This window comes from Canis lupus, chromosome 7 (assembly GCF_011100685.1).
Source record: "Canis lupus familiaris isolate Mischka breed German Shepherd chromosome 7, alternate assembly UU_Cfam_GSD_1.0, whole genome shotgun sequence".
Taxonomy (NCBI): domain Eukaryota; kingdom Metazoa; phylum Chordata; class Mammalia; order Carnivora; family Canidae; genus Canis; species Canis lupus.
The window spans coordinates 4448089-4466814 of NC_049228.1; the positions used below are offsets into that span (position 1 = coordinate 4448089).

At 38.1% G+C, this 18726-nt stretch overlaps 1 protein-coding gene across 14 annotated transcripts in view; it reads right to left on the reverse strand.

Moving 5' to 3' along the window:
- The window catches only part of NEK7 (NIMA related kinase 7), a 158453-nt gene that overhangs the window by 124565 nt on the left and 15162 nt on the right, over positions 1-18726 (reverse strand). The window contains exon 1 of one of the 14 annotated variants that reach the window (XM_038541966.1): positions 8254-8272. The exons of 11 other annotated variants lie outside the window; for them this stretch is intronic. The gene's annotated coding sequence lies outside the window, so the exon portion shown is untranslated. Of the gene's footprint in view, positions 1-269; positions 289-1411; positions 1549-8253; positions 8273-18726 lie in introns of those variants that run through there. 2 more of the 14 variants (XM_038541963.1, XM_038541969.1) reach the window with 2 other exon arrangements.

Below are 18726 nucleotides of genomic sequence, written 5' to 3' on the forward strand. Positions count from 1 at the left end.
CACCTTGTGTGGCCTTGTGAAAGAGACTCGTGGGAGCTGGAGGCCTACGGTGGATTGTCACCAACTGAATCCAGTTGTTGCCCATTGCTCTGGCTATTCCAAATATGGCTATTCCAAATATTGTGACTGTGACTGAATCAACTGCACAAACTGACGACCCTGGGTATGCCTTCTTGGCCACTGCTAATGCCTCTCCCTCTCTCCCTCTCTCTCTCTGCTAAGGCCTCTTTCCTAATCCCTTTGGTACCATAAGATCAGTATCAGCTTACCTTCACCTGCAGGTTCCAAGACAGGTTTACTAATAAGTAGCCTCAGGGGTCCTAGAATTCTCTTGCTGTTTCCACCCGTGCAACATGGAGCAAGCCCTTTCCCTTCAGCAAAGACTTGGTTCCACTACATGAATGGTATCGCACTGAGACGCTCAAATAAAGGGCAGGTGGCAACGGCGCTGGAACAGAAACTGACTCACATGAAAGCCCAGGGGTGGTTCCATTAATCCTGATAAGACACACAGGGACTTGCAAATTCCAAGGCAAATTCTTGGGAGCAACGTGGGCTACCCTGAGTCAGTAAAGGAAAAATTACTCATCCTCTGGCCTCTGGCTACCAAAAAGGAGGCCTGGCACTAAGTTGGACTATTTGGTACCGGAGACAGTATGTGCCTCAATAAGGTGATCCTGCTCAGGTGACACAGACTTCTGGTCCCATAAAGCAGTGCAAGTACTGTTCCCTGGCAGTAGAGCTCATGCCCCAGAGCAAATGCTCAGGAACCTATCCTTAATTTTAGCCAACGAGGCTATACAAGCTCTAGAAGGTCAGTACATCAGTTTGAACTCTCTTGCACAAGCCATACGGGTAACACTCTAGCCTTAAACTACACCCTGGCTGAGCAGAGTATATAGGACTTAGTATCACCAGACGGTGGAACAATCCACATATCTCACAAGAAAGGAAGTTAAATTACCTGAAATAAGACCAATCAGTACTCTCTGGGTTTTTGTTCAGTTGGCTGAACCCAGAATCCTGGGGTACCTGAGATGAAAACTGCAGGTTGGCTTCATCCGACTGACAATCATCCTCATCAAGTGTGGCATGAGACCATCCGAATGGATTTGGTCTCAGCATCTCTAATCTGAACTGCTGACGGTGTGGCATACTCATGTGAAAGTTGACTTCAGCCAATGTTTACAGCCAAAGGGTGGACTATTTGAAAAGGCTATCTATCATGGGTCCCAAGAGCCCCCATACAGCCTTCTGACCAAGTGCACCAAACCACAAGTACACCAACCAATCCTCTGTCCTTCGGCCATTTCTGTAGCTAATCATGTAGGTCAAGGCAACCACAGCATGACTGCAGGGGGATGCAGTGCTCCCTGCCTGCCCCCATGAGGGGACCCGCTTGCTTACTTACCACTTGCTTCGAATGGTGGTGAGCCCTCAGCCCTGGACTCCTAGGCTTTGACCCAGCTCAGTGAAAACACAGCAACCACCCAGGCCCATCTTACAACCTCCATGGGATTTGCGGGTAAAAGAATCTGCTTGTTATCCCGATGCTCCTGCTATTTCCTGTGCTATAATAAATTGTTTTGCTCTGATCTCTGAGTCTCTCTCTGTCCACTTTCAGACCTACGGAGTTACGGCAAGACATCCTTGCCTGCTTTGTCACTGACTTTAGAATCTTTGTACTCCTTGCCAGCCTGCACAATGGCCGGAAAATAACAATACTGAACAATGACCACAGTAACAACTTGTTCTACACACAGGATGCTGGTATTTCAAACCTTTAAAAGGAACTGTGAAAGTAAGAGAAAGTTCAATAATTCAGAATATTTACTTTGATGGACCTGATTTTTTTATTTCATCAAACATCACAACTGATATGCCTGACCATCACCTGAATGCATTACCGAACCGAAAATTAAGTAGAAAGATAATACATCAATAGCTATGGAAATAATTTCAATTATATCCTTTCACAAGTAAAAATAATTTCCACTAATCATTTTACTGTTCTAAACATATTTATCATAAATTTAAATAAAATGACAATTAGAAAGATGATCTGGTAACATAAATCTTCCAGGTAGTTAAAAATTGCAGCATAAATTATCTCTTTCCTGCATTATCGCACAGTTCCTTTGAAATAAGGTCATCTTCTAGGGCCAAGATCCTGTGTACATGCTTTAACAAAGAAAATGATTTATAGATTTTCATTTTCACTTTCCATATTTCAGTATGCACCCACTGGTACAGCCTCAGGAAACTAAAACAGAAACAAACGACAACTTATCTGGAAGACAAAGTAGCCAATCACCAAACTGAGTTAAGTCCAACAAAACCCAGCTTTATACATTTACATATAATTTTTTTTATGCAAACTCTGTTGAAACAAATAACAATACTACCTTTCTCCTCCCTCTGGCCCCTTTCATCCATTGTTATTTCCTCACCAATTTGTAGTTAAGACTTACACCCATCATACAATGTGCAGAAAACAACTGCAGTTCAGACTATACGAGGAAGGTACCTGTTTTCTTATCAAATTCAACAATTTTCAGCTTTCTGAAAGGCTGTTTTCCTGGATGACACTTTGGTTAGCATGAATACGTGGGTCTCAACTTTTAAGAATACAAGAAGAAATACACCCATAAATTAACCTCAACTTCAGTGTGTGTTGCTCACAAGTACATTGTGTACTCAGTACAACACTCTCATTAGTTGAGAAAAAGTTAAGAATAATAGTCTTTAATGTTTAAGTCAGTTCGGGCACAGTTAAGAAAAAGAAAAGGCATATATAAAAACAAAGCAAAAAATCTCCTTGAGTATGCTCCTGTTATATCTGTGCCCACTTATGCCCACTGCTCAGGAGACAGCAAAAGGTCACTATAAAAAGCAGTCAACAACAACAAAAACAGCTTCCAAATCCATCATATCCTGGGGAGTGGGGAGATCAATGTTCTCCAAGAAAGGAAAGGTAAAAATCAGTCACAATGCTAAACGTTTTGAGGAGAACCTGATCAGTAAGGCAAAACCAACCGCACACATGCTAAAAACCCAGAATTAGTTGTTGGGAAGGCAATTTAGCTGTCACCTTAACACATTTAATGCACAGATAGCCATAAAATTAGGATAGATAAAAAAATAACACGATCACAGCTGATTTTGGAGGAAGGCCCTAGTAAATTTATTTTTAGGTCAAAATGCACAATGGGAAGCAAGTCAGTATAATTATAGATCAAATCTCCTAATGCCACAGGTCTTTTTCCATTTTTGGCAATTCACATACCGCACCACCATTTTCTTCTACAGTCTCAGGCTGACTCAATTTGTGTTCTCACTCAATTTCACTGACGCGGACATGGCCAATGACACAGATCTAATTAAAAACCTTTAACCTAATCCATTTGAGTATTTTTATGTTTACATCCTTACCACTTTATTTAAGGGCCTATTATAGGCCAGGGACTACACTAGGCACTCGGCATAAAACCTGCACAAAACTGATGGGAACTCTGCCCCCGAGGACCCTGCAGTCTAGTTAGAAAGACAGGCTTTGATGGGGAGTGTGAGAAGTTTGACAGGTGAAAAATGCAAGGTGATAAGGGAGCATCTAACAGAGTTTGGGGTGGGGGTGGGGGTGTAAAGGAACTCTTCCGGCTGAAGAAGTGAGCAGAGGGTCTTATGGCTAAGTAGGAGCTCATTTAGGAAGGGGATATGGGAAGGGGAAGAACCAGAGCTGGGAAGGATCCAGGCAGCACTGTCTCCAGATAGGAGGTATTTCCTCTCTCTGCCTAGTGCTCATTATATACAGAAAGGTTACATTTCATAGTGGTCAGAGGTGGCTGTTAACTTTCAATATGTCAAAACTTGGTATTTCTTAAATTTCTTATGTTTCATATTAGACCACTATAATTCAAGAAATGACACTCTTAGTTCAAGTCAGAACAAGACTTGAATAAGACTTTAATAGATCTATCAAGAAAGCTTTGCTGAGGCACATGGTGAACTGGGAGAGATTCATTCCCTCCTCCCAGGGAGGTATAAAGTAAAAAATGTATGTCTAAAGTGGTTTCACAAATCTGGTTCACACACAAAAGGAGGCAATCGTTGATCTTCATTAAAACAAAGTATCTGCCTGAAAACCTGGCTTATCTCAACTGATGGACCCAATTCCCAATCATAACAAGTTCAAACGCAGATTCACTAAGCAAAAAATCTTTTGAGGAAAAAAACTATAAAACATGGATGGTAACTGCTAAGTAAAAGAAACATCTCGGAGACAGAAGGTGGAAATCTATAGTAATGTGTCTCTATTAGCATGCTTGTCCGTATTTTGGAAACAGAAGACTGAAGATTTTATTTTTAATACAAATGTTCTTAGTACCTTTCAAAAGCATCTTGTCCCCAGACTCTCCCAGAACCGCCAGCAATATTCTGTTTTGGATTAGGATGTTTTGTCATTGCATTCATGAAGATAAGGATAATCTCGGTTTCATTGCTGCCATCACCGTTGCGGTGTGTGTATTCATGCTTTAAAGTTGGTAAAACTAAACACAGACCAAATCTAAGGATCTTTAAGTCCAACATAGTCACAAATCTTCTACAGTTTTGAATGATCTTGAAAAATAATCAAACAGCTCAAATATACAAGCAGTTTAAATATTTAAAATGGGAAATACAGGGCACCTGGGTGGCTCAGTCGGTTAAGCATGTGCCTCAGGCTCAGGTCATGGTCCCAGAGTTCTGGGGTCCAGTGTTGGGCTCCCTGCTCAGTGGAGAGTCTGCTCCTCCCTCTCCCCTCCCCGTGCTCACTCTCTCTTGCACTCTCTCAAATAAATAAAATCTTTTAAAAAATGAAAGAAAATGGCAAATAGATTCTGAATTTTCCAACAATAACCATGTAAAATTGGTCTGTCAGTCAAATAGGTTCACAGGAAATCAGGCAACACCTATCAGTTGATGAAATCAGTTCAGAATTGCACAGCGTTTTTTATCCACTCATTCAAAAACACCACCTAGTTATAAGGTCATAAACTAATTATAAAGAATTCTGATGCCTAAGTAAGTAAAATATTATGCACACTTACTTATAACGTAGCTACCATTTGTGAAAACTGTCCAATGAAGAGCATCAAAGCCTTGGATACTACTAGAGTAGCTATTGCATTGTGAATAATCAATGAATAGTAAGCAACATCAATACTTTTCTTAAAAACTAGTCTGGCATGTACATATCTCATTTAAAAAAAGCTATTGCTAATTAAGCATCAAACTGTTAAATGAACAAGTACCACCAATACACACAATATCCAAATAAGTCCAAGAAAAGTCTCTAAACTCTCAGATCTATCTGTGATGTCCTCTTAAGAAAAAAGAATACGAGAGAAAAATAAATTAACAGCTGATAAGATTTTAGACTTTAACTCTAGACTTTAAAATGCCTTCTGAAGTGATTTGCTATGTTACTCGTGTTCATACTTTGTCCCCAATGTTTAGAACATGTTAGACACACAGTAGGCACCCAAGTATTTGCTGAATGAATGAAAAAACCTAAGGCCTATCTAATCCTGCTTTGTTTTAGTGAACTTAAAAAACAATGGTTAAAAACTGATGCTTAATGCTAATTAAGAGAGGAAAAAAGCACCAAGGATTTGGAATTTTGTTTCATGAACAGACTACTACGCATGTTTAGGACATCATTAGCTATATATGTTTATCTGTTGTAAGTCAGAGGTACTTCAGAATATAATGTTTAGTAGAAGGCTAACATGGAAAATAATCAATTCACTGCAATTAAAGTAATTACCTTAGAATACCTTTCACCAAATCTTCTACTAGGTCATTCTTCTGTTTAAAAAGATTTCTAGGGGATCCCTGGGTGGCACAGCAGTTTGGCGCCTGCCTTTGGCCCAGGGCGCGATCCTGGAGACCTGGGATCGAATCCCACTTTGGGCTCCTGGTGCATGGAGCCTGCTTCTCCCTCTGCCTGTGTCTCTGCCGCTCTCTCTCTCTCTCTCTCTCTGTGTGACTATCATAAATAAATAAAAATATTTTTAAAAAATTTTTTAAAAAAAGATTTCTAATTGTTCTCCACTAGCTTTAGAATAAAGTCCCAATCCCTTAGCCTGGATTGCAGACCTCTATTTATTCAACAGGAATCTACTGACTTCCTTCTTCAAAGCTGGCAGGTACTTATGATAAAAAGATGGACTACAACTGGACCTCGCCATTAAAGAATTCATAACCGACTTAAGAAGTATTCAGAAGCATCTGCCAGAGTTATAGCCAGTAAAAATCAAGAAAAGTCTCAAGTTTCAGGTTATTAGGTGCAATCTCAAGAATGGTTCTCAGATGGGGAGTTATAGAGCTGGTTTTTCATTTTACAAATACCACTTTGGCTTCTATAAGGGAAATGAATCAGAGCCTCATGTCCCACTATTTTTGCCAAACTGGCCCATTTTTGAGCTTTAGAAATCCGAATTTCATCTACCGCAATGGCTTCCCCTCAAAGCCCAGCACAAATCCCCATGCTCCCACGGGACCTTCATGGAGTCCATCCAAATCAACAGAGAACTTCTCTTCTTTTGTTGTCCCAGTAGCAGTCCTATATTAGGGCGTACTTCTCAGCCTCTAAGGACCATCCTTATACTGTTAATGATACTATCAGTCCAGATTATAAAGTCCTTGATAACAAAGGCTGTACTGGATTCCTCTGAATCTCCCACTGTATTTAGCACAGTGCTTTTCCCACAATATGCCTTCACAAGATATAATGAATAACTACCATCAGTTGGATTGTACCTACTGAAACATTAGAGTGTGTGAAAGTCCCTAAGTAGATGGTTAGCAAAGAACAAAGAGTTTAAAAGTTAACAGTTCCTAAATTCTGAAAACAGAAGAACTATTTCCAAAAACTAACCCTAAAATCCATGCATTGTTCTTTTCCAGATGGCTTAATTACTTGTAATACATACAGTAATGGGTCCAGCAGCAAGAATACCAACCAGAAAACCAGCCTCAAGTCTTAATTCATAATTATAATCTTGGGCTGTTAAGAAAGCAGGCACACATTAATCTCTCTCTCTCTCTCTCTCACACACACACACACACATTTACTTACACCCATTTCCTTTCTTTCCAGTTCAAAGACTAAGAGATTTTTTTAAAAAGCCTTGTCCCCAAAAAAAAAAAAAAAAAAAAAAAAAAAAAAAAAAAGCCTTGTCCCCTTAGAAATAGAGGTCAAACTGACCTACTTATTATTTAACTGACAATTAAAAGAGAAAAACCCAGAATGGTGAAACCATTAATGTATGTCCAACAACACCTTCCTAAATGAAAGCTGCCCATCAGATTATGTACATATCTAGTTCTTCTGGGATTTACAGTTTTGCAGGCAAAAGTGTACGGTTAAGTATATAAGAGCTGATTACTCTGATACCCTCTACTGACTTCTCTCTGTTGCCTATCTTTTGATTATTTTACTCTTTATTTCCATCAAACAGACCTAAAGAATACCTACCCATATTTTGTTTAATATGTCAAACACACAGAGGTGCCTAGGTGGCTCAGGTCATGATCCCAGAGTCCTGGATAGAGCCCCATGTCAGGCTCCCTGCTGAGCAGGGAATCTGCTTCTCCCTCCCTCTCTGCCCCTCCCCCTACTCCAATCTCTCTCTCTCTCTCTCTCTTTCTCTCTCTCACATGCTCTCAAATATTTTTTTAATATGTCAAACACATGAAGATATTTTTAAATTGCACATTTTATCTCTTTTTACATTAAAGCATAAAACTCGGTGTCCTAAGAAATGCAACTATTTCATTAACTGGCATAGTTTAACAAGGTCTCTACTTCAATTCAAGCACTTACCCTTTCACATCTTATCTTTAAGAAGCTGATTTGTTTTATGCTGTTAAAATATTAAAAATAAAAAATAAAATAAAATATAGTTTAAATTCAATTTGTGGATTAGTCCACCATCTAGGTAGGATTTTCTAAATAATCATTTCTTCCATTATGGCACTGAATAAACTCCTAAGAATCATACAACCCTACTCGTTTAGAACTTTATTTTTGTTGTTGTTGTTGTTTACTTCTTTGGTAATCTTATCAATGTTACTGAGGAGAATCCCACAAACACAAATACTACAAGGGGGAAAAAACACCGGAATATGACACAGAGGATACAACTCTTAACCAACTTTTACCAAGAACTTTCTTTGTGACATCAGACCATCCCTCAGAGCCTTAGTTACCTCAAATATCAAATGAAGGTACTGGATTATATGATCTCCAAAATCCCTTCCAGTCTCAAAAATCCATTCAATCCCAATTTCTTCTGAAATAAACAAAAATAAGTCATGTTGTACAAATTCAGAAGTTCTTTATTCAAGCGGGCAGCAATTATAAATTACTACCCCAGAACAGAGCCTCCTAGCAATGCACGATTAATTCCTAAGAGATCCCTTAATTAAAATCTTCATGGAAGGGATCCCTGGGTGGCGCAGCGGTTTAGCGCCTGCCTTTGACCCAGGGTGCGATCCTGGAGACCCGGGATCGCATCCCACGTCAGGCTCCCGGTGCATGGAGCCTGCTTCTCTCTCTGCCTGTGTCTCTGCCTCTCTCTCTCTGTGTCTATCATGAATAAATAAATAAAATCTTTAAAAAAAAAAAAAAATCTTCATGGAAGACAGCACTATTGGATAACAATCAATGATCAATTAATTTAAAAAATAAAATGCCAAGAAGGAAAAAGGTTTGATTTGCTTTGAGTGACACAGCAAGTACATAGCTGACCTCACAAAAACAATTAAGTTAATGCTTCCGGGTTTGTTGTGTTCTGAACTATTTAAAGATGATACAATGCTCTAAGATTTCAACTTATAATTATTTATCTCATCAAAGTAGCCTGGGGATTATCATGTGCTTAAAGTTAATGCAAAACTATATATAAAATAGGTGATATACTCAGTTTCATAACTTATTCCCTTTTATTTAACCTTTTCCCACACAGATACTTCTCTCATATTAAAAGTCATTTTATAAATGTATGTTTAAAGCATCATTACATGAAGTATTTTATAGTTTTTCCTATTATAAATCAACACTGAAAAAGGTGAGCTATAAGCCCATTACTTACACTTTTAGTAAATGACTATATGAATATAAAATATTTAATAAGCTTGAGAATTTGTTTTCTGAAAACGAGTATTATATGTCCTCTTGAAAATATCTCCTGTGGGTTCTCATTGTGATGTTTCAATTCAATAAGCAAAAGCCACGTATCATTTGACACTCTTTCTAAAAGCTTATGATAATTACCAAAAATAACTATAAAGTCGTAGTTATCAACAAGAAATGCTGTACCCAAAAGGGGAAAATATGTTACGTAACAACAAAAATTATGAATTCTAGCCCTGACTCTATCATCACCCAGCAAATGCAAGCTTAGGAAATCCATTTGCCTTCGCAGTGCCCTTCCTATGCCATATGTCAAGTGAGGAAAAGCTTGCCCATCCCTCAAGCAAACTGTTACCAAAAAGAAAACTCATTCAAACCTCTTTTATCCTATTTTCATCTAGCTATACAGTGAAAACAGCAGGTTTCAGTGCACACCCTGAATAAATTACACTTCACAATAAGTAAAAATGTTAGCAACATACTAATTCTGAATTATTACATAGTTGCACTGTACACTAATTTTCTCTCTGTAATGCAAAGGCTTCTAAATATTTTATTTATTGAAAGAAAGCACGCCTGCATGCCCCAGGGGGGTGGAGTGAGAGTGGGAAGGACAGAGGGACAGGGAGAGACAATCTCCAGCAGACACGGCCTGCCCCTGGGCTTGACCTCAGAGCCCTGAAATCATGACCTGAGCCCAGACCAAGAATGGGACATTTATGCAACTGAGCCACCCTATAATGCAAAGGCTTTCAAACATTAGTTAAAACTGCATTTTTAATTTGTAACTGAAAACCAAAAAGAAAAAAAAAAGGAAAAAAAACTTCATGCCTCCCTATTGCCATGATTTTTAGTTTCCAAATTCTATGTTTCCATGTACTCTTCCCAGCAAAAGGAGTCCCAATGTGCTTTCTTGACCTCTTACACACTTATAGTTTTGTACATTTAAAAAAGTTTCCATGGGTATCTTCTCAAAACTTCACAGTGGAGTGAATGGGAAAGAATTTCTGGATCACAGATGAGAAAACCCTAAAAGGAAACTATATGGCTTATCCAAGATTACATAAGAAGAAAATACTAGAATTCCGATTTCCTATCTCCTGTAAATCAGTGTTACATCTCGGCTATGCTGTGTGTTTACACACGTGCCAAGCCCTGTGTAACTGCAGCTTCTTCCTAGAAATTGAAAGATTGCAGGAATCTGCATACGAATGACATCTTCTCAAGCTTTGCAAAGCCACATTTCATGGGCTGTAGGGCAGTCGGAAGACCATAGGAAAACTGTGCTTAAAAAGGCAACCACATCCTGGAGAATTCTGAACCAGCCTCGGGTCCCAAATCCCTTGCTTTTCAGACAAGAACAAACAGTTCTGCCATTACGAGGGTCCTCCTTACGCCTTTACCAAGGAGAAGACTTCTGGCCAGGATAACCCTTGGGCTTTTCTCCAGTTTTACTGAGCAATCACTGACACACATCATTGTATAAGTTTACGGCGTACAGCACAATGGATACACACGTATTGTGAAACGAAGACCACGACAGGTGCACCAAGCATCCGTGATCTCACAGAGACCAATAAAAAGCAAAAACAGAAGAAAAAGGAAAAAAATCCTCCTGGTGATGAGAACTCTTAGGATTACTCTTTAGGTAACTTTCCTCTATTGTGCTAAGCACAGGCTTGTTGTACGTTACATCCCGAATATTTCTCTTATAGCTGGAAGGTGGTCACTTCTGACCACTTCCTCCAATTCTCCCTCCCCTCACCCTCTCTCTGCCTCTGGCCACCACAAGTCTGGGCTCTTTTTCCATGTATCAGTCATTTTTTTTTTTTTTGCTTTTGTTTTTAGATTGCACATATAAGTGAGATTATACAGTATTTGTCTTCTTCTGATGCATTTCACTAGCGGGAACCCTTGTGTACTGTGGGCCGGGTCGTAAGTTGGTTCAGCCACTATGGAAAGTCCTCAAAAATTAAAACAGAGGATGGAAGATCCTCAAAAAAATAAAAATGGACCTACCATTTTCTCCAGCAATTGCACTTCTGGGAATATATCCAAAGGAAATAAAAACCCTGTACCCCCGCATTCACAGCAGCACTGGAATTTATATATATAATTTGTATATATTTGTAATTTGTATAATTGTTACATGTATAACAATTATAGGATATATAGTAGAATATCATTCAGCCATAAAAAAGAGAATAATCCTTTTTAGAGGATTTATAATACCTCTTTACTGTTCAAGAATATTTATAAATTTCCTGTCACTTAACTAACCACTTATCTGTTAGACCAAATTTAAAACCATCTTAAGAATTCAAAACTTGCTGGATAAATAAAGCAAGCACTAGGCCCATCCTGAAGAGTATCTATTTCAGTTATGAAAAACCATGTTTGATGCTTTAGAAAGTATATGGCTTATACTAAGAATACTTTACATGAAGAAAAATATTGTTTTTTAAATCCATTTCACTCTAAAAGTTACATAGGGATATACTTCCAAATATTTTCATTCAACAAACAGCTACAGAATGCTTAAAATGCAAGATTCTATATCAAAATGGGTGCCAAAAAAATACATAAAAATCAACTTATTTCCTACCCTCATGAACTTAAAATATAGTGGATACGAAGGAATAAGGATTGAGCTCTATGGAATTGCAAATAAATTGTGACACTGACTATATTCTATACCAAACGACATTCCCAATTTTCTAAAAGGCTTTTTTTATATAAAAAAGGGGGAAGGAATTATGTATCAACTGATACCAATGATTTTCTGCTCTACTAAGATCATACAAGTTTTCTTACTGAACCAAATGAGATAATGAATCATACAACTAGACCTTCTCTGTTAAACCATCTCTAATACTCAGATTCCTTGGTCATGATTAATGATTCTTTTAACGGTTCCATTAGTCTTAATTTTATTACACATTTGTACAGCAATATTTTAAGTCTTTTCCAAACACCATAACCCCACAAATTGTTCATTGATATTCTAAGAAAAAAAAAAAAAAAAGGAACCTGTAAAACTACTGTGCTCAACTTCTCAAGGATCCTAATATGCTACAGTGCACTATGAATCTCCAAAACAGTACCTTGTGCAGATTTTTCCTAATCTGTCTAGCCACAACACTCTTCCACAGAACTTCTATTAATATCTAGGACAACTCTAGTAATCTGTTGAGTTGGTCAATAGTTGATCTAAACATTCTCCTTCAGTCCAATTTTTGAAATTAAGAATATACTAATACAAGGGCCTGAACAGGAAGATTTCCATTCATTTAATTTAAAAAAGTAAAATTTTAAAAGCCAGACCTAGAAGCCTGCTCTGAAGGCAACTCATAGAACTTTTAATTCTTCCATAGCTACTGGTCTATTAAGTCATTACATCTTCAATTTGAAAAACTGTTCATCTTTTTTTGTGACTTTCTTCACTAAATACTACTTTGGAAATCATACTGATACTCTTCTGTCTTTTCTGTGGTGTTTTCCCAAAAATCCTGACCCACCCACCTTTTTTTTATTTTTAACCTTTCTAGGTTTATTTGTGCTAAGTATACCTTTTAAAAACAGCACATTGTTAAGGAATTTTTTTTTTTTTTTTTTTTTTTTTTTTTGTCTGAGTCGGTCTCTACTTTTTTTGGTAAGATTTTACTTATTTGAGAGAGAATGAGCAAGAGAAAGAGCACAAGTAGGGGGAGGGGCAGAGGGAGAGGGAGAAACAGACTCCCCAATAACCCCAGCAGGGAGCCAGATGTGATGCAGGGCTTGATCCCAGGACCCTGAGATCTGACCTGAGCCCAAAGCCAGACAACCACTTAACCAACTGAGCCCCACAGAACCCCAAGTCAGTCTCTTAAAAGAGAAATTTAATACACTATATGAAAATTGTTTTATTGACACTTGTCTTTTAAAATCTTGTTTCTTTTTCATCTCTCGCCATAATCTTTAATCTTGTCTCGCTATTTAGAAAACAAATATATACCCTCTCCTATTTTAAATTCTACTAATGGTGACTTCCCAGAATTGTTTTATGATTCTTAACTATTTTTTGGCTGATTATCAAAGGAAAAGTGAAAATTCATCTTATAATACACAATCCGATGTAGGTTAGCCAAGGATTGATCATGCCATGACACTTGCCCCTCATTCTCTATCCCCGAGTTCTCAGATTATAAATCTCATAACCACAGCCTATCTTTCTAAGGTATTTCTGGCACTCTGCACTACTATTTCCAATCTTGTATAACAACTGTTTAGTCTTGCTTCTACATTTAATTTGTTTCAATGCTTATTCCCAGTGCTTTTGGACAAAGATGTCCTTTTCCCTAATTTTGACTTTTCTCATTTGACTTTTTCTCATTTAAAAACATTTTTTAAAGAGCACACATGCAATACATTTTCTCTAACTCTTGAAAATCTAAAAATATCCATCATCACACATGAACCATAATTTGGCTGTGTATACAACTTCTTGGCCACAACCCTTTGTTTTGTTCTTTGCAGACCTCTGAAGCAACTGTTCCGTTACTTCTTGCATTTTGTGTTGCTGCCTCCTAAATGTTTACAGAGAATACTTTGATCGTTTCCAATTTCTCGGATGAAGATACTAGTTCCAGTGACTTTTGTCAACTACAGTTGAGATGTGTATGCATTAGCTACTATTTAATCTAGTATCTGCTTGAAATAAATCAAGATATCAAAGTGAATCCCCACTATAAGGGGCATGATAGGATATTCTTTTATCTGCTTTTTTTCATTTCTATACAAAATACATCTTTTGCTCTATGATCAATAAGCAATTTTGCTGATTCTCTTGCTCGGGTTTCCTTTTTTTTTTTTTTTTTAATTTTTATTTATTTATGATAGTCACACAGAGAGAAAGAGAGAGAGGCAGAGACACAGGCAGAGGGAGAAGCAGGCTCCACGCACCAGGAGCCCGATGTGGGATTCGATCCCGGGTCTCCAGGATCGCGCCCTGGGCCAAAGGCAGGCACCAAACCGCTGCGCCACCCAGGAATCCCGCTCGGGTTTCTTTAATGATTAGTCCCATGATCATTTAAATCAATAATCATGCATTTTCAGCTGGCACATAACCTGCCTCCTACACACTGATGATTTATGAACCAGTAGCTCCAGAATCTCATTTCCAACTCTACTGGATCTTCCTGCCTGATTGCCAAAATCTTGAAGGCCTCCAGCCCATTCTACACAGTATTCCCTTTCTTAGTGAATGGCATTGCCACCCAGTCGTCCCATAGATTTCCTAGGTCATAGCAGACCCTCTCACTTCCCACCTCCACGGATGTCCTCTATAAATTCTACCTCGCAAACATCTCTCTGCTCTTCCCAGACCCTCATGATTCCTGCCACTATTATAACTCATTAACTGTTCTGCCTAATGTTGGCAGTGTAATTCCTACTCTCTACGCTCACCATAATTATGTACCTAAAATGAAAATCGAATTATGGCATACTCCTGCTTAACACCCTTTAATGAATGAAACACACTTTTCTTAGCCTTGCTTCTTGTTTGCCAGTGCTTTCCTTCTTTAAAATGCTGTAGTCTGGCCTTAATAACCACTTATGTTTCCTCCAAATTCTAGGCTATTTCACACCCCGGGCCCTCTCACAAAGGCTATCATACTGATAGCACCCTCCCCAGCTAGTATACTTGGGCAACCCTGCTTCATCATCAGTGGCCCTTTTGCCTGGGTGGCTCAGTGAGTTGAGCGTCTGCCTTCGGCTCAGGTCACGATCCCGGGTCCTGGGATGGAGCCCCACCCCGGGCTCCCTGCTCAGCAGGGAGTCTGCTTCTCCCTCTGCCTTTGCCCCTCTCCCCACCTTCCACTCCCTCTTGTGTTCTCCCTCGCGCCCACTCTTTCGCTCTAGCAAATAAATCAATAATTTTTTTAAATCTTTAAAAAATATAGAATAATCAGTGACTTTTTGTAAAATACGTTCTGAAGTACTTGTTTTTATGTATTCTAGTGAATCAGTGATGTGCAACTGAGGTCCTAATCATTAACTACACTAGCAACTACTACTACTTAAGGAGAGAATCTATTTCTTCCTCATTTTTTCTTTAACCTCCAGTACATATTAAGGTCTTGTAAGTACCTGTTGAATAATCAAATTTAGAAAATAAGTCATCAAAAATACAAGTCTAACAATCAGTATCGAATTAATTCAAATTTACATGAGCATCTACTTCTGAATAATTAAAATAGTTATCCTCCCTACATCTCAGTTTACTTCCCTCTAAAGGAGGTTAATAATAAGCACATAGCATGTGATGATAAAGCAAAGTCTCAAATCCTTGTCTTAGAATAACAAATACAGGGCGCTTTCTGTGGTAAACAGATAGTTGAAAGAATAAAATATTAATGCTTCTCAAAAATGTTAAGTGGTATACGAATGCAAAATAGTATTATTTTTCCCATTGATCTTTACAGAAGAATTCCCCTAAGAAAATGTAAAAGACAAGTGATCCCTAGTCAACCATTTCAAAGAACTTTGCCAAAATAGCTTTTCATAGACTTTCTATTTGTTTAGTTTAACTGTAGGCATTAGGGTGCTGTTACGAATACAATAAATTTTCCCCTATATTTCTGCCGTGTCATTCAGTTACTCACATAGCAACAACTAAAGCCTGGAAAAGCACACGATTACTAAGCCAACCGTTCAGCTGTCACACTAGAAAAATCATGGCAACCGAACCATACCGTCCATGGCAAAAGACTAACATACATAAAGAGCTTAAGATAAATAGGTTGGACCATCTCCCCAACCTGATTATAAAAAACATCCTACTGAATGCCTTATAACTAAATAATTCATAGTAGTGAATTCTATCATAACAAAGCTGATAAGGCCCTACGGAATACAGGCTAGTAGCTAGAAATGCTTTCATTTGCATGAATTATTTACTGTAAGGTCATTCGTTTTAACAGACTTTAGTCCGTAACAAGTACTCGCTAACTAAAAATTCATCACAAAAAAATGAAAAACACTTCTCATTTAAATAAAGATAAATTTTAATAGTTTTTTCTAAATTAACATATGATTTTACATTTTATTATTTTTAAAAACGTATTAGTTGCTATTTTTTTTTAATTTTTATTTATTTATGATAGTCACAGAGAGAGAGAGGCAGAGACACAGGCAGAGGGAGAAGCAGGCTCCATGCACCGGGAGCCCGACGTGGGATTCGATCCCGGGTCTCCAGGATCGCGCCCTGGGCCAAAGGCAGGCGCCAAACCGCTGCGCCACCCAGGGATCCCTATTAGTTGCTATTTATCCTTTTTTTCCACATGCCTACTCTGCTAAACACTGTTCTATGCACTTATTCCTGATTTCCAAAATCTTCTTTTCTTTATATACTACAGTTTACAGTGACCATAAAATATTTTTTAAATGATTTCTTATCAAGTATTTCTTTTGATGTTCCTAAAAACTAAACTAGTAAACTGACATCCAGAACTAAGTAGTAAAATAAAGACTCCAAAGCAGGTCCCCTGATGTCCTGTCCGGTGAATGTTTTCACTCAACCCTCACCCAGATCCTCACAATGTTTTTGAGATCTGAGTTAGACCTAACAACAGAGTCTGTCTAATGATCATTAGGTTAGTGGAACATAGTCAATATTTAATAAAACAAAGTTAGTGTGTTACTTTACTTCTGGAAAAACTCATGCCTTTTCCCTCCTCTTGCCCACACATCCTCTCACCCAAAAAAAGGAAGAAGAAGAAGAAGAAGAAGAAGAAGAAGAAGAAGGAGAAGGAGAAGGAGAAGGAGAAGGAGAAGGAGAAGGAGAAGGAGAAGGAGAAGGAGAAGGAGAAGGAGAAGGAGAAGGAGAAGGAGAAGGAGAAGGAGAAGGAGAAGGAGAAGGAGAAGGAGAAGGAGAAGGAGAAGGAGAAGGAGAAGGAGAAGGAGAAGGAGAAGGAGAAGGAGAAGAAGAAGAAGAAGAAGAAGAAGAAGAAGAAGAAGAAGAAGAAGGTGGTGGTGGAATAACAATCGTATCTCTGAATTTTCTTAATCTCTTTTTTAATGTGTAGATTTCTAATGCAAATCAAATTAAGAGAAAATTAAGAAAGGAGGAGAAAAAAGCAAGTATGTAAAAGCCATTTATTCATAGGGTACACAAAACTGTCCTTTTAATAAAAATACTTCTCAATGCACTTAGTGTAACGTAAATTATGGTTATATTTTATACTTTAAAATTTGCCTTCTAAGAAACTAAATTCACTTGCTGCTATTATTACTCTTGACATCACAGAACTGAACTAGTCTTTGAATGGATTATATACAAAGTTAACCAAGGCAGCTGCTAAGCAAACTTTCTCACCAAACTCTGCCAAGTTATTTCAATCCTGACCTGCACCATCCTGCAATCCTTCTCTTGCTCCTTTGCACAGACCACGAAATCATGCCAAACTCTGTGTGTTCGTGTTTGTGTCTTTTAACATATACAAACAGATACTACAAACAAATGTACTTTCCCTGGCATACTTACTATGCGAAACTATGATTTTATGGAGCTACTATCCAAAGAATAAAGATTGTTATTTTAAATTAGCAGTTAGAAATAACAAACATAATGTTGTTTGTTCATCAGAAGCTATCTGGGATTTACATGACAGACTTTAAATATAAATAACAAAAAAAAAACTGAAAATCGAGTTAATAGGGATTAGAGACTTACAAACAACTAAAACAGTTACATATAATTGATGATACCTATCTAAGTTTTATTTTCGGAAACCTTCTGAATCTGTGAAAATCCATTTTCTAGCTAAAGAATGATAAAATCTTAGAAAGCAGAGTAAGAGGCTTTAAAAGTACAGTTTTATTAAGGATGCAAATGGCATTATTTGGGTTTTTACAAGAAAATGTCTTACATAGTATACTTAGAGCTAAAGTCAGACAGCAGCACATGAGTTAACTTTTAGTTTCTCCCAGTACTGGCTGGGTACTGATACACTTTAAGAAAGCAAGGAGACCAGGACCCCTAACACACTTTCTCTCAACAGATTCACCCGCTACCACACATAACACACTGTCCCCTCTACACTGATGACGCCAGAGCTCTATCACAGGCCAGATTTCACTGCTGGGCTCAAGCTCCATATAACCAATGCCCTAGAGGGGGTTACTTGTGTATCCCACAAACAGCCATAACTCAACTTAGGAGGCCTCCTCCTCCCACCACACTCAGTTTGGATGAACATAGAGTCAATAAGAACTGAACAAGTTACTCTGTACTCTGCTTAAACAACAGGACTCAGAATTTTAAGCTGAAGCTGGTTGAGATTTCTTTTTTGTTCTTCATCGGCATCAAGCACTACGACAACTTCATCAATAACTAAAGCAAAACTTGTATTCCCTCGTATCTCAGAGTACTTCAACTCTCACTTTCCCTGGCCAACAAGTAGAAACTCATACCACTTAATAGCCATTTGATTTGTAGGTACTCTGCATGGGAGGGCCTCTATGATTATCTCAACACTAAAGTGACATGGAAAGGCCAGCTGCAAACA